Below are 17368 nucleotides of genomic sequence, written 5' to 3'. Positions count from 1 at the left end.
GTGACTCAGTAGGTTGACTTGCTCTAGGATTCACTTCCTGTTCAGTGTAAGAATACTTAGATTCCCCTAGGAATGCAGCAGGAAAGGGACAAACCACTGTAAGGCTCACAGCACCTGAGCATAAATCGCTCAAGAGGGTTAGGTTTGAAAAGGGCTAGGTGCAAAGAGAACATTGGCTTCAGCCACAGCTCCAGGACAGGTCAGCACACCCAAGGATTTTCAGACAAAAGCTGTGCACACATTGACAAAATCCAAATCAAGAACATTACCCAAGTACAAGCAACTATCCAATTTACCTCCTCGGGGAGCACAGTCTTTGAAGTACTACCTTCATGGAGTTTTAGCTGTGACCAGGTTAACTTTGGAGCCATCAAGGAGTTATAACTTGAGTTAGCTGCACAGTACTGGATTTAATTCAGAATGTGTCTGTCAGGACTCACTTTTAAGACTTATTTCAAGAGAAACACTGGCACACCTTCCTCCAAGAAGAACCGGAGACGAGCACAAATGATGGGAGCAACTGTACCTGGCAAACTCAAGTCACAGGTTTTTATCAACCAGCAACTTGTCTTAAAAATTAGCAAAACATGACTGATATTACCATTCACATCTAACTTGATGTGAGCACAAAGAATCCAAACAGGTGGAGCCCATTCTGTCCAGATAGTGCAGAAACTGAAAAGTACATGTGAACTAAAACTCCAGTAAAGTTAACTGCACTCTGAGAGAGCCATGCGTTCAGAAATCAATTAATAAACATTGTTTAGATTAATGCTTTTCATTTCACTGTAAGTATATATATAAAGAAAACTGAATCATCTCTGAAAATTACAGAGGTACAAAACTCTCTGTATTTTGGTATACATATCTCAATACATCCTCAAGGCTTTGAGAATATCTGAGAACTCTGACCATTAGCAGTGCTGTTGCTAACAAGTTTTCTGAAAAAAGAAAAGGCTATTTTCATACATTCTAAAAGGAGCAGAAAGATTGATGCTTTGAGGTCAACCTCTACAAAGCTAAACAAAACATCCCAGACTTCAAAGCTTTTAGTTTGCTGCTATGAAAACAGAAAGCAGCATCCAAAAGTGACAGGTACTGTAATATTTACAAGCCTTTGCCAGACCCAAAGTTCCTCAGTTGGATGAATTTAAGGAATAAGATTTAGATTACAGATACTTGGGAACAACTTTGACTTGGCAGCTCTCCCACCCACATGCTTAAGGCTCACAAATAACTTTGCCTTCAGAGTGCAGATGCAGAGGGACTATGGTTCCATCTCACTTCCCTCCATTTCTCTCCCATGCAAACAGGAACAGGAGACAGGGAGGATTCAGTTTTCCTGCTGATTACATGACATTTGCATGGGGAGATGAAGGAAGGGTAAAACAGTAATTCCTTTGACATTGTACTTAGAAAAGACCATCTGAATCAACAAAAAGTAGCAGAGAAGGCTCTTAGCATCTCAAAGTGCCCCTGCTGACATTGCACAGCATTGGCATTTTCTCCACCAAGAAGGCAATTCTAGCCCACTGAAACCCCTAAAACAGACTATTAATTCACAGCCAGACCTGAGGACAAACAAACCCTTGCTCAACACAAGATTTCAGTACAGCCTACAGCTAGAAAACTGCCACTCTATGTTTAATTGCACACACTGAAATTCTAAAGATGGCTGTAGGTTTAAAAAAAAAAAAAAAAGTCCTCCAGCTGCTAGCAATCATCCTCTCCTCCTTCCCAGGGTGGCAAACACATGCTAAAGCTTTCTCTCATCACCAAGCTCCTGCTATCAGATTGACAGCAGTCTGTACACCTTCTCTGCACTGAGGTCCAGGACAGACCTTATTCAATGGCTGAGGGTCAATTCAGTACTGATTTACATCAGCATGGAACTACACTGTATGATCCACGTGGTGCAAATGAACACCCAGTGGTACACCAAACCCTCCCCTCTCCTTCTGCCAAGGTAAATTCCTTTAATGTGAACTTACTGAGCTGTGGTCAGGTGCTGGACCCTTGGCACTGTCACTGTTTCTTCACAAACCAGCTGTGACAAGACACCACGGAAAATCATTGCCCAAAAGAACAACAGTAAATATATACAAACAAATAACATAACAGTCTAAAGGTGAGAAGGGTGACATGATTCTGACTCCACATAATTGTTGATGTTACAGCCTAATCCTCCAGTCTAAACTCAAGCAATATTCTCATTTGCACCTGAGAGCCCTAGTGTGGACGAAGAACTTTCATAAAAGCAGTCTGAGAACTACTGTAGCGTGAGGCCACAGCCATGCCACACCTCCCATGGAGATGCACTGGCCATGTACTGCTAGCAGAAATGACTCTGTGTCAGAGCACAGACCTGATACAATGCAGAACCTATGCAAGGGGCTGATGCTGTTGCTCTTCTACCATCAATGCTCAGTTCTGTGTTGTGCACTGAGATGCTACTGACTGGAGGACTCTTCTCCTAAAACAGCAAGTTTGGAAAAGACTCTGCCTCATCTTCCATCCTTGGCTATGTACAAGTGACCTTAAATCCCAAAGGATTATTACAAATGCAATTTCTATGCTTTTCACATTGGATCTGAAATTAAAACTCAGGCACTTCCTCCCTCCTTTTGGGTGCATACACTGCATCACACATAAAAAGATAACCACAATTACCCCTATCATCATGCAGCCTACGCTGAACTGAAGATATCAGCAGGAAAAATCTGTTTGTAAGTCAAAGGACTGCTGTAAATTAAGAGGGTGTACATTGCTATAGTGCACACTTAGAGAATGGTATTTCTTTCTTTTCTAACTGCCTGGTTGTCTCTGAGAGTCCTGCATTTGAAATATGGCCAGGACTCCAGGTGGACCTTGTCAGGTCCAGAACTGCCAACCTAACAGCAACAAAGAAAGATTCTTCAGATCAGGAGAGGGTTCAGCTCTCATTTCAGACAACTACCAAGAGTATCTGTAGCACTTTTGTTGTTAGAAACAACATACTGTAATTAAATTTAAAAGTCAAAATTCTGTCACTCTGTTCCTCCCCCGTCCTTGTCCTCATTTTTATTGTATGCCTTGGCACAAACTTTGTGGTGTCTGCTTTCCATATTTTCCCTCAAATATGCTCCCTTTTCTTCAAGATCATCTGATCTCACAGGGAGCTCTCTCTCTCCTCTTTCTTACTTCCTGTATTTTTTCTCACCCCCATCCCCATTTCTCACCTATGCCGTTCTTTTTTCCACTGTTATTTCTGTTCTTCCACTGCTACCTACACTTTATCCCTCCCTCATCCTTGAATGGAGATCATGGCTGGGATCACGTTCTTTGCAAAGGCAGTTTGCAGTGGGACCCCTGGAGACAGCAAGGCAGCACTAACAGGTCACAGGTGACTGGCAGCAGTCACAGCACCAGGGCAGTCAGCTCTGGCATGTCCTGCTGTGGGGTGAGCTTTTTCAGAGCACTGTTCCATTCCCACACAGCAACAACACTACTAAGAAGGTGGAAGACTTGACTGATGAAGGCCAGTTTACAGGAGGAGTAACACAGCTAACCAACAACAGAGAGGTAAAAGAGCACTCAAACCAAGGAGTCAGTGCCAGGACCAGATGAAGTTCAACAACAGTGACAGGAGTAATGGGATGTACAGATGGGTAAGATGCAGACCAAAAACCAGCTTGGAAAAGAGAGTTTTCTGGCAATGAGAATTGGTGTAAATCTTTATACTGCAGACTTGCTTTAGTAAGAGATGCTGAGCAGTGCTTCTCTACTCAGGGCCTGCGCACCACTGGTGGCCTGCAGACATTGGTGACTGCAAAACAGTCACAGGATATCCAAACCCCCAAAAGGAAGAAGGTACAAGAAACCAAACACTCAACACACACTCCAATTTGGCAGGCAGGCAAAACAGATAGGAAAAAATAAGAGTAATACATGGCTGATCCCAGTTAAACCAAATCTTGATAGTAAAAATGGAAGGGCTGTACAAGACAGTCCCTGGATGGTTTTTGATGATGGTAGATAGTCCTCGTACTGTAGAAGTTCGAGAAGTACTGACACAGAGGGCAGCTGTGGATGACCATGGGGAAAATCATAAACCATAAGAATAGAAGAACCATAAGATAATGTCTTATTCAGATTTCTTTGGTCATTATAATTTTGAACCAGTAAGAAAACAAACAATAGACTGCAAATCAAATGTTCTGCATTCATAGATCAACAAACTGCATTTCTTTCTCTTCAGAAAAGAAGTTTAAAGAGAATTCATGGCCATCTGTGAGATTAGCTCAAAACCTGTGGCTAGGAAAAAACCCCCAAACTGCGAGGAGGCCGCTGCCAATTTAACTTCAGATTTACAGTCTCAACATGTCTCCTACCTCGTAATTCACCATCCTTCATTACCTCACCTAGGGATTAGGAAGCGCAGTAGAGAGTCTGAAAAATGAGTATTTATTCCCAGCACCACAAACCTCTTGCCATGAGACCATGACACAGTCACCGAACACATTCTGTGTCTGAGCAACCATTTGTGAAGTGGAGAGAAGACTTCAGCTTTACTTGGCGAGGCAGGGCTTTATGGAGCTGGTTTAAGGAGTTTCAGGAAAAAGACTTTTTGATACTACTGGGGTCACTACAATAGCTAAACAAACTACCTATTTGAAGCTTCAGTCTGAGCATCAGCAACCAAAATCCTGAGAGTGCTACTGGAAAAACATAAACACATATTCTTTAGTGTTTAAAGAATATCCCATCTTTTGACCAGGCTCAGTACTGTGTCGTTAGCAGTATCTTCTTCTCTGTTTACACACAGAAGGTAAGAGGAGGACCAAAAGATGGACATACTGAGGACAAGAAAAGGTAAAAGAAGTTAGTACAGCAAATTTGTGAAAGAGGAAGACGCAGTTTGTCAAAGGAGCACAAGAGGAGGCCTGAAGTCCCCCAGGTGTGCAACAGACTTGGCACACCTAGATCCCCTAATTCTGTTTAGCAATTCTAAATGGAGCACAGCTTGTGCCTGGAAAGGTTGCCAGGGTTATTTCTGAAGAAACTGGGTACACGACCTCCACATCACACAATGTGTTATGCAGAGAAATGACAAAGATGCTTCTGAAAAGTGCTTGTCTCTGGTGTAAACACCCTTAGGCAGAAAAACATCCACGTCAAAATCAGGACTGGCTCAGGCCAGTATGCATCCAACTGCTCATGGAGCAAATGTTAAGCCTTAAACTATCAGAAAGATTTACAGCTGACCATAACAAATTCTAAACTTCCTACTTTGTTGAGAAAAGCCACTCTTTAATAGAATAGTTGGCTCTGTGATTTGAAAACATTTAAGACTCTTTAAAAATAAATATATTTTCAGTAAACTGTGCTTCCACCAGCTTTCACTGCAGCACTCTGTTCCTGTGGGGATAGAAAGGATACACAGCCAGGGCAATGTCTTTTTGTCCTGATATAATAAGGGGAGGAAATCTTAACTTCCCTGCCTTCTAAGTTCATTTCCAACCAAAAAACCCAACCAACCACACAGAGAAGCCGGTAGGGGTTTTTTTAAGCATGCAGCTGAACCTTATCTCAAAAGTATCTTAAACCACTACAGATTTTTGCCCTTTGGCATCCCTTTAATGACTGTAAACTTATAGCTTTGGACTGTCACTTCTAAGGTAAAAACTTTGTATGTCCAAGAGTCAGTCAAGCTAAGCCAACCCCAACTTCACAGCAGTCCAGCGCCTACAAAATGTAAGAAACCCTTCGTCACTCCTTTCTGTAGTAGGTAATTTTGCAGTTGAAGCTTCATAAACCAAAAAACTTAATTCCTAAACTCCACAATTTCAACAGGTTTATTTCAGCACCTTTGAGCTGTATTAAAAATACTCTCAAGTTGTTTTCCCCTCCCCTCAGAAATGTGTGAGCATGAGGAATATTGACAGAAGAGATTTAATTCAAACATACATTGATCTGTACTCACCTCTGAAGAATCAGCGCAATCTGAATATCTGTATGCTTGCATCTTACTCTTAAGTAAGTGGGGGGGAAATTCCAGTTCTCATGATAAAGCAGCTGTATTTTGGGAGCAGCACATTTGGTAGCACATTCCAAAGACACAAGAGGGCAGAGTAGACTCAGCTTTAAGGGCACAATTTCAAGCTTACTCTAGCATGACATACAAGGAGTGTGCACCAAATATCTATCTATGTTAAATGGAACATCTGCCAAGCAACAGTCTTGCTTTTTAATAAAGTAGTGATTTTGAAGCATTTGGGCAGTGAGTGAGAAAGTCTCACAACTGAATATATATAAGAAATTATTCAAAAAAATTCCCAATCACTTGCCACTTCCATGCAATTTAGGAGTGCTAATTATGGTTTTTGAACATGATGACATCAAATTAAATTGAACAGAAAGTATAAAATATAAAGAAGAAATAAAGGCAAAAGTCATAGTAAAGCCAACCTGATGGAGATTTTTCCCCCAGATGAACTCCTCTTCAGAGACAACCATTTCACAAAACTACAGTCTGTAGTTTATCCTCCTGCACCTTTTGGATCTAGACTTTCATCTTACACCCACGTTCTTTAGTGAGTAGAATGCTACTTTCTGAAGGGAATTCACCTCGTCTCTTGAGTGCTCCAGCTGAAAGAAGCAGGTTTTGCAAACAAGCATTCAGCTTACTTGTGGTGATGGAGGCTCACAGGTACCCTGTCAGGAGAGGAGCACAGCTACAGACCTGCCTTCAGTTAAAACAGATCTGTGGTGAAACACGGTCATTGACAGAGCTGATGATACAGCGATGTAGCAAGGCAAGAGGTGAAAAATGATCTCATTCCGGAGACAGAGTAAAGGCTGGGATTTGTGTGTTCATCCTCAGATTGCCTCATTTTTGAGCAGGTAAGGGCAGCTACCCACCACCTTGCTAACGCAATGGACAGGAAGCTTTGCAGCCAAAGTTGAAAAACCAAGCACACCTCAACACAGAAAAAGGAGGCAAATGGACCAGCTTCCCAGGAGAAGGAAATAAACCTTCTGGTGCTTCTTAGACTCTGTGTAGAGAAGGTTAGGCAAAACTATCTTATAAGTAATGATGAAGGGTGGAGAAAACCTGCTAGAACAGCTTTTGTTGAAACAGTAACATTTATTCCTTAGAACATTGAAGCTGTACCAAAACTTGGGAACTCATTTTACAGGCAGGACTGTTTCCAACGTTACAGGAAAAAAGAAAGCAATTTTCCTCATCAAGGAAAAACATGAAAGGGATTGTTTGGCAAACTCAAAGAAGCCTTTTCTGCATTTTTACCCCAATAATGTTCCGCTCAGAACCCTGGCATTGAAAGTATTGGTATCTGTGAAACCCCAAAGGCATTTCCAGAAGAGAGACAGTGCAAAATCTACTCTGCAGGTCTGCTCTATATTAAAATGCAAATGTCAGAGTCAGTGTGAATACCTGAATCCCTATTAAAACCAACTCAACTGTCTGAACAGTAATTTGTATATGCTGTTTCAAATGCTTACCTATGTATGTTGAGTATAGGGATTAGAGTTAGCATTGCCATTCTCAAATGACAGAAGTCCCCAGTTTTAGTACTCTTACCAACATGGACAACCCTATTATGTAGAATGATAAATGAGTCTCAGAACCAAGAGCCAGTGTCCAAATATGACTCCTTCCTGTGTAATACAAAAGGTACATAATGGTCCAGATGCAGCATTTTTCATGCTTTCTCTCCCAAATACTGAACTAAGAAAGTACTCAGACTAGTACAAAACAATTTCCAAGCTAAAATTCCACTTACAAACTACACACGTCCAAGACAGGAGCTGTTGGGATGTCGGTTTGCATCCCCCTGGTCTAAATGAAAGATAAGAAGAGAGAGTGGTGTGCACTTCCCTGTATACACACATAGAGCTTGAAAATGGCCAGGGACCACCAGATTTGGAGCAAATATGTTGCTATACACTACGTTTGGAGCTTGAACAAGATACAAGCACCAGGGCCCTCGTACTTAAACAGATATGTAGCGCCAAAGTTCCTCACAACCACCTGAGGCACATGAGAAACTGACAGCAGTTTGTTCCACATAGTGGGATGTTAATCATTCCCAGGAATCCAAGGTAAGCTGTGGAGGCCCGATGCTGAACTCCTTACTGAATTTATTTGCATGTAACTCTTAAATCAGTTACTTCCTCTTAACTCTTAAATCAGTTACTTCCTCTCAGTTGAAGAATCAACTATCAATCTATTATACAGAGGACAGTCTAACAAAATAGAAAACCACCAGAGGGTATATTCGTGGCAAGGGGCATGATGACAGACATGACACAGGCAGCGTTTTCTTATCCATGACAGAGTTCATTTGAAGATATTACAGTACCCAGAAGAGTAGAGCCCAGTGAAGCTCTTTATATCTCTAATCTAAGAGGGTTGATGGCCCTTAACCAGATCAGTTTAATGAGCTTTTGAAAGCTAAATCCTGGGAGAGACTGCACAATGCATGTCCCATGCTTTCAGTAAATACCAATTCCAATCTATACATGCTGGGTCAGAGGCAAAGCAGCCCACAAGGAGTGTAAAATAGTGACAAAATTCCCTCTGAGGTACAGAGGTATCCCAGGGACACACTGGAGGTGCCTCTGACTGTATCAGCTGGGTCTACATCAAGCCTCCATAGTATAGCAGGACTCCTGTAGCACATGTGCCCAGCTCGAGCCAGGGAGGAATATGGCTTTTGGCTCCTGTTCCAAACCATACCAGCAATGATAGAGGAAATGTGAATAACTACCTGCCTTTTATGACTTTACCAACTCACGTGTATGTGGACAGAAAGTGAAGTGCAAGAGTTTACATGTAGATCTATAAAACACAGCAAGATCTTGGGATAACACTGAATAATAGGAGAGGCACATCGCTGCCACTGCACAGCTGAGCAGGGCTGATAGCAAACCCTATGGCTGGGCATCTCCCATCGGCTATGTTGGGGGGCCCCCTCCATGCTGTGAGGTCAAAAGGATATGCCAGAGATTTGCCTAACACTGTCTCTGCACAGGTTAGCAAACTTCTCTAACACATGTGGGACTTTTGCCTTTTACACTGCTCACCATTCAGAGCTTGCACTTTGTGGTATGGAAGGAACAAACTCAAACGAACAGGCTTTTTTATTCAGAAACATTTTGTATTTTCAAATTACGATCTTATAGAAGACTTGTAGACAATCTTGAAGCACTTAGAAAAAATATAACTGAAACACTGGTTCTGGTCTTGAAGGATTCTGCTCTGTACTTGTTTGAATGCCTTAACTGGAGTAGGGTGCACCAACCAAGGCTGCTGCCCAACACAAGGACTGGTACAATTTGATAATTTTTCCAGAGTGAGGTGGATTGGGTACACTCCAAAAGCAATGAGAAGAAATAACTTCTGAGACAAACAAGCTATGTGTATTTTAAACACCAGAAAGAAAAAGAGCAAAGACCTATCTACGTGGGAAAGCTTTGTTGGTGTATGTTTTTCTGTTCTAATTATGTTAGTATAACTACAGCAAAGGAATGCACACACACCGCTTTGTTTAAATTGGATTGGTTTCTGTTGTTAAAAAGTCTTTAGACAGCCCTGTACATCTCTTTTCCTAAACAACTGCAAAGCACTCTGGGCAGATATTCCATGGAACAGCATTCCCACACTGGAACCCAATACTCATCAAAACTGCAACACCTGTGAGAAAATACTGGGAGGCAAGGACCTTAGCCCCTACCTTACCAACTACCATAAAACTGTGTTGGTTTAGGAAGCTATTGGTTTAGGACACTACTTCCATGCTGCTGACAGGTTGCAAGGAGGAAATCCTGTGCCCCAGGATTCTGTCTGGCATCATGAAGAAAAGGTAGTGCCTGCTGAATTGGAAGAGGCATGTGTCCCTGGTTGTTATTTCTGTGGATGTCATCTGCTAAGATGCCAGACTTCTAGCAGTATCCAGGACAAAGTGGTTTCTATTTCTTTCTTCTCTGGCACTGTGAGACTGGGTCTTTGGCCACATCATTGGTGCAATCAATGCCCTGTCTCTGATTTGACACTGGGCATGCCAAGCAGCTAGCAGCAGCCAGAAGCCACTTATTCCAGGAAAATCTCAACGCTTCAAAGCAGCAAGTCCAGCACTTGATCTCCTCCAATAACTCTTGCCGGGGCAGGAGACAGCAATAAAGAGGCAGAGGGAGGAAGGACAACTCCACCAGAGAGGAGTCCCTGAGTGATGTGCCAGCACACAAGGCAGCACCAGAAGCCAGGCACCCTGTGACAGCAGCCTCCTGAGTCTGGCTTTGAGCTCCAAGAAGCCATGTGCCAATGGATGATTGTGACAGACAGGGGAATTCATCTCACCTAACTCCAGCCAACTTGTTTCTGCAAGCTGTCTGTGTACCAGTCAAGCCAGCGGAAATGGGCAAATTTGGATGGTGATTTACCTTATACATTCAGCAGTTTAAAATTAATCACCTCTGGACATATCTCTACCCTCTGTTAGTAAAGTCCTAGTACTGCATACACATGTAAATTTTAGCTAGTGTGAGGTGCACTGAACTGTCCTTTGCTGCCAGATAATTACCTTCAAGAGAACTGTTGCTGCAAAGTAATCTTCCTGTTTTCCTGAAATGTGCATTCCTGTCTTGCAGGGAACAATGCTGACCTGTATAGTCTGGAAACACAAACAAATACCTATCATTTTCTGGCCTCAGTTACTATACTGACTCCTAATTCATGAACCCAAGCAAGACAGCAAGGGTGGAGGAGATGTCCACATGCAGAAACACCTTGAAGAGAAGCCCAGGAGGACAGAGAACTTGTAGCTGATTTCACAGAAGCACAGAATGGTTTGGGTTGGAAGGGACCTTGTTCCAACCCCTCTGCCATGGGCAGGGACACCTTCCACTACATCAAGTTGTTCAGAGCCTCATCCAACCTGGCCTTGAACACTTCCAGTGATGGGGCATCCACAACTTCTCTGGGCAACCTGTTCCACTGCCCCACTTGATAGTGACTCAGAGATGAATCCTCTGGAAGATGCCTTGAGCTACACAGACATATCCATTTAGAAAACACTACCATACTTTGTGGCACAGAGTATCTGGCCAGTGAAGAGGAAAGTTCCCCTTGTGTTCAGTATCAATTCCCAGTATCCAATAGATCCTTTCCGAAAGGCAAAGTAACATCCTGTGTCTTCAGAAAACACACTTCTTTAAGAAATAAATAGTTGCAAAAACTTGAGAGTACTTGATGGGCAGCTGCTGACTGTTTTTCAACCCACTTTTTGGTGTGCAACAGTGCTGCAAAGGTATGTCAAAATCCTATACCCTACATTATGATATGTCCCACACAAAAGAATTTAAATGCTACTAACAGGGTAAGTAAAATCATGGGCTAAACTCTATTCCAAATTATGTTGTAATCAGAGAAGTATTAAAAACTACCCAGTCAGAAGAATGCTGGATTCATACCGTACCAGTTGCAGGATCTGGACTCTGCTCTGTAGGTGGATTAGAACATTATGGAAAGAGCTAAACTCTTGGCTAATTTTCAAGAAGAGAAACATTGCTAAGCTCAACAAGCTAGACAGCTCTCAGCATGACCCATCATGGTTTGTATAAAACATCTTTGATTTAGTAGACATGCTATTTCCTTTTCGTCTGATCTATTTAATGACCTTTTTCCAAGCTTCAGGAATCTGGATACTCATTTTCTTTTTGACAGACTGAAAATGCTGTAACAAAGTCAGGGCAACAGAAGACATTCAGAGACACAGTATTTTCAAAATGAGGAACATATCTGCAGGTCTGGGAAAGCGAAATACTTCAAGGGCAATTAGTAGATTTCTGAGACATGCAGTCACATCTTTCGGTCAAAACTTTACTAATCTGCTTCCTAGCAGATGAAAAGAATTAGCTTGTATTTGCAAAGATTAAAAAAAACCCTAAAACACAGAGTATATATTAAGATTAGACTTTTCAAATAGATAAATGCAGATGAAAGAATGCTCATAGAAGATCCAGGTTGCTATTGCTGATGTACATTTAATTTATACAAACCTCTTCAAATATACAAAGTTTCACATGCAAAGATCCTTCCAGCATCCCCGGGCTATCCAATGAGGGTTTCATTTTACTGCCAAGGAAGCTGAAACAGACCCTCAGTGAACTGACCAAAGCAACAGTGGGTTTCAGTGGCAGACTCTCACTCAGGATATATCAGCAAGTCTCCCATGCTCTCCTGAAGCACTTCTCATTTGGAGATCTTTCCCATTTTACAAAGGCAGCACTTGCCACCAACCCATTTTACAGAAAGGGAAACGAGAGACAAAACCCCAGAGGGACTTATCAAGGGACAGACTGTGGACAGGGGTGGAAAACCTCATCTTCTCTGCCTGACTTCATCTGAACCAAGAACCTCACCAGTTGCAGGGTTTGTCCTAAGTCACCAGCCACGTGCAACACCACAGCATAACAATATTTGTTGAGGCATTTAAATTCAGATAAAGGAAACAGAGATACAAAAATATTGAAGTAAAAAAATTGCAGTGGAAAAGTTTATAGGAGCTATGAACAGCACATGGAGTATAAGCACTTTAGCTTATTTCAAGAATGTAGAATGTGATCCTAAATAATGTTAGGATTTGCAAAGATACATAACACAGATACATAACACAGCTGAAGCCTTATATGAGATTTCCTCTCATGTCTGGAAGCTCAAATCCCTGTCCATTTGTTTGGTTTCAACTTTGTGTTCTTACACTGCTGTGATTATTAGTGATTGCTTTTTTCGTCTTTCTGCCCAGGGATGATTTCATGTGAGTGCAAGCTGTGCTACCAGCACTGAGTAGGTATCCAAATGTGCTCATTTCTGTAGAGCCTCTCAAACATGAGGATCTGCATATCAGCACCCAAAGCACTCCAGAAACAAGCAGGAGTTTTGTGCTGTACAAACACATCAGTTCTCTGAGGTGGGGAGGCTGCTCTTCCCGACTTGAACTCAAATTTGGAGAAGATTAGATAATGCAAACTGAGGACTTCCGAGACCATTACTGTGTCTTGACAAGATCATTTTAGCTTTCCTTCCTCTTCCCTGAGGCCAGCACTGGTGCCATTTGTTAGCAGAAACTTGAGTGTCACATATTAATCAGCAAAGCAGAGCATTTACATCTTTTCTGGGTGATTCATTCACATTACCAGAGAAAAGGGCAACAGAACACATTAGGTCACTGCAGAGAATGTGCTGTAAAACTCAACACTTGTGCTAAAAAGCAGGAATGATGTACCTTTGGTCTCACAGGGAACAGCCTTCAAAATCTGACAGCTTCTCTCTGAGATGCATGTGGAGGAGGATGTTATTTCTCAGAGCTGCTGAAATCAGCTCAGCAAGAAGGGGAAAGCACTCAGGAAGGAATGCTGTGTTTTGCCAAACAAGGACATGTTAGCACCCTACCAGGACACCAACTCAGGCAGTACCAGCATTTGTTTTGTTCCAGTAAGTCTGACTATTAGTCACATCTATGCACTGTCTGCAGCAGCCAAATGCTGTAGTTAGACATATGAGACTTGTACAGGCAATTCCAGAAACACGTTCATCCTGTGCCAAAATACAACACACTGCCAGTTACAGAAGGGGATTCTCACTCCAAGAGCTGGGGTGATATTTTGTCTCCAAAAATGTACCAGGTGTCAGAGGCAACACAGGACCTGACAACAGTCAGGAATGTACCACGGCTCAGTCTGACAACGTGCTTGTCCTTGGGAAGCCCTTAGTTTTAGCAAACAAGAGGAGGAAATGCCCTGAGGACTCCTTGCAATGTCTCCACGGGAAGTGACATTGCAAGTATCAATTACACTGTTGAACTGAGAAAGTGGGGAAAAAAGTAATCTGTGTTCAGAACTAGAAAATCACAGCAGGTGTCAATATTTTCCAGTCTTCAGGCATGTAACATCAACATTTCAAGCCTCTCCGTCAAGTGTTTAATTCCAGTCTCCTTAGGTTCCTCAGGAATTGTCTGCACAGTGTAGAGCAGAGTACAAAAGCAGGAAACCATTGGGAGATTTGGTGCTTTACTAAAAGGGGAAGCAGAGAACATGCCAAGTTTCTTGTGAAAAAAGGCTGATCGCGCACTGGGTAACGCTGCAAAGGGGATGGCTGTGATCCTGACAGTGGTTAGGCTATCACAGCTTTGGAAAGTCACAACCAAGATGACAGGGTACCAGCAAAGAGCACATGGCAGTAAGCCAGTCCCACTCATGCAAAAATCTGTCACTACTGCTACTTCATTTTGCAGACCAGTTTCATACAAATTCAAAGAGCAGGGAGGCATCCTGTCTACTTGGTTCACCTGAGAGCAACAGTTCGGGCTTCCAGAGAGGAACAGGCAGTTTTGAACAGAGGGAACAAAGCCTAAGAGAACTCATATGCTGTTGAGCTCATACCCCTGCTGCTCCTTCTTTATAAATGAGAGGTCTAGGACATGATTTTGCTTCAGAGCACTAATACAGTCATTAGGGACTTTAGGGGCTGCACCAACTAAATGTACCCTTGCAGAACTAAACTCCTTCATTTCCTTCTGATAGCTCTGTTTGGAGTACAAGGACACAAGCTTTACACTCCAACAGACTCATGGAAGGCATCAGTTCCAAGACTCACTAATGAGGAAACCACAAAACCAGAGATGTCCCTTCTTTCCCAACAGGCCCTCGTCACTCACCTGCATTTTTCTAGGGTGAGGCTGGGGAAGAAGGCAAGCACCCACCCACAGTCCAGGAGTGGACAGGATGCTTGTGACATTCACACTTAGTTCAGTCATAAGTTAGCCATGACATACAGCAATTGTCATGTGGATGTGCCACTGTAACCAATGCAACCACCTCGCTGGAGGAGCTGGAGGCTTGATCCTCCCATAGAGGCAGGACCAAATCCTACTGTAAAGGAAAGCAGAGATAAGCCTCCTTCCTAGGTGGATGCAACCTCATGGCCATGGAAGGCAAAGCGAGAACCCAAGCAGGATGGCACTGCCACAGCCTCTGCTGGCTAGAACAAAGCAGAAGACATGTCTGAGCCAGACAATCTCAGGACACAGAGTTGATAGCTTGGCATATTCTGAAACTGTAACTCTTCTACGCAATGTGCTTTATTCAGTTCATATTCTTCCCCATGACGCCGAACTAGATGCTTATTTGAATTTGCTTTTAAACCTGCAGGATGACCCCTGCCCTGTATACCATGAAACAGTAATTATGTTCATTTTATCAATAGTTACTGGTCTATGATAGAAATAAATACCTTGTCCTCAATGCCTGTTTCTTTAAGTCTCCCCAAGTAAGAGAATATTCTATAAATATATCCCTGTCAACGAGCCAATACACTCATGGGTTTTATCCTAATATTGGTGTACTTTTATAGCTCCTCCCCTATAAATATTCTGCAAACCTATCTCAGACAAGAAGAAATTAATTTTCTGTATGAAAGGCAAATAGCAGGATAGATGTTCATGTAGCACAGTGAAAAATGAAGAATTGCTAACACATCATTGCCAACTGGCAAATTAGCGGTTCTTTACTAGCAAGAGTTTGAGAGCTAGGTATGATTGAAGTTACCAACCTTTCCTCTCCCCTTTCTGTTTATCCTACTAAGCAGGAAATCCCAGACAAGTCTCAGAGACCACATTTAATAATGTATCTTTCTAAGAACCAACTTTAGATTTCTTTAAGGTTTTCATTTATTACAGTTCATGATCACTTCCGCACATTCCTGTACTCATTTTACTTGAGCGTCTCTCAAAAAATACCCAAGGATTTTAATTTCATTTTATTTTTAACCTTTGCATCCCATTTCAAAAGCCCTTATATTCTGCAGCATAAGACTAGTCATTATGTTCTGCCTCAGAGCTGCCAAAACCCAGGGTTAAACTGCAGTCAGCCAAATTTCAGACCACTTCTTCAGGAGAACACAGGAGTGGTTCAAAAGCTGCTCCTGAGCACAAGATGGGGTCCTCACAGGCAACATCCCACCTCAGCCAGCAGATACAACCTCCAGGTACCAGCACGAACATTATAAAAATAACCTTACATGCATTTCATTCCAGCTACTCATCAGAGAAGCCTAGAAAGATGTCAGGTGGCTTGTTATTTCAACACTGATCTAACTGCAATATGATCAACAGGAGGAACAAGAGCGGGCAGGATTTAAACACACCATGGGAACCAGCTTTAGGTTTTCTAGTCTTGCTAGGAGACTAAAAGATTCATCCAATTAGGATTAGGAACATCCTTTTGTTCCCTAGGATGTGACTAATCTTTTGCATTCCAGGTCTGTGAAGCCCTGTGATACTTCCAAAAAATGTAAACTTAAATGTATATTTGTAGTTATGGGGTATAAGTTCACACTATCCCATGAAAACTGTTCCTAGTATTCACTTGGTTTCTCTGTATTTTATTTTTCCTTCAGGTTCCCCACTTCCTTTTCTTTTGGTATTTGCCAGGGAAATCTTCATTATCCCTTGCTGAAGGGAACTTTTTTCCAGTATCAGGACAGTGTCTGACCATAATAGAACAAATCAGCAAAGAGAAAGGCTAGTGGCAGGTGTCCAGGTAAGAGTATGAAACCCAGAAAAGCTTACAAGGACATTGTCCCTGTCATAGCCTCTTGTAGCAGCCTTTTAGGGACTTCTTCAGGAAAGTAAAGGGTTTATCTGCTCTTAACAAGTTTCTCTGCCATCAACATAATTGCTTTTTTGAACACACAGAAACTAGCATTCACAGTGTTCTGTGGCTCTGAATTTCCCTCTTTAGCTGTGCAGTATAGGATAGGGAAAATGTTGGGGATTTTTTTAAGCTTACCACCTACTACTTTCATATTTACCAGAAGAAACAACACATTGCTGTTCCCATTCATCATCAGCATGCTGCTCCCAATTCACACAGGCCTCCATTGTGCTCCCTCCCCTCTCAGCTGCCTCAAGAAGTTTTGAATTCTGCATTTCAGTTCGATCAAATCCTTTGCCAGTGAAGCTACTGCACTGGGGATGGAAAAGAAAGAGTTTAGCTGCTCTAATGAAGCATTTCAGTAACATAGTGCAAATTTCTGTTAAAAAATCTTAGATTTTTGCCTGCAAAGATTTGTGCTGAGTCTCTAGTAGAGACTCTTAACAGCACAGGCAATCAGATGATGTTGCATTTAATGCACAAGATTTGGAGAAAAACAAAAACCATACCTCTGAAAGTTTGCTTTGGGACTTGAGGCTATTTAAGTTGTATTTCAATGTACCAGGTTATTAGTTACCAGACTTTGTGAGGTTAGAACAGCCACTTTCTAAAAGAAAGAAGATATTTTGTTGGAAGAAGTTGCTGAAATGCAAGA

The 17368-nt window shown here is 42.2% G+C and overlaps 1 protein-coding gene across 3 annotated transcripts in view; it reads right to left on the bottom strand.

Annotated features, from left to right (window-relative positions):
* Positions 1–17368, bottom strand: part of ITPK1 (inositol-tetrakisphosphate 1-kinase) — a 141841-nt gene that overhangs the window by 23694 nt on the left and 100779 nt on the right. The gene's annotated exons all lie outside the window — the stretch shown is intronic.

The sequence above is a fragment of the Myiozetetes cayanensis genome, unplaced genomic scaffold (assembly GCF_022539395.1).
Source record: "Myiozetetes cayanensis isolate MyiCay16 unplaced genomic scaffold, myiCay2020 scf6-25, whole genome shotgun sequence".
Classification (NCBI taxonomy): Eukaryota; Metazoa; Chordata; class Aves; order Passeriformes; family Tyrannidae; genus Myiozetetes; species Myiozetetes cayanensis.
The sequence above is the reverse complement of the archived record's forward strand: the minus strand, read 5'-3'. Positions and strand labels throughout refer to the sequence as shown.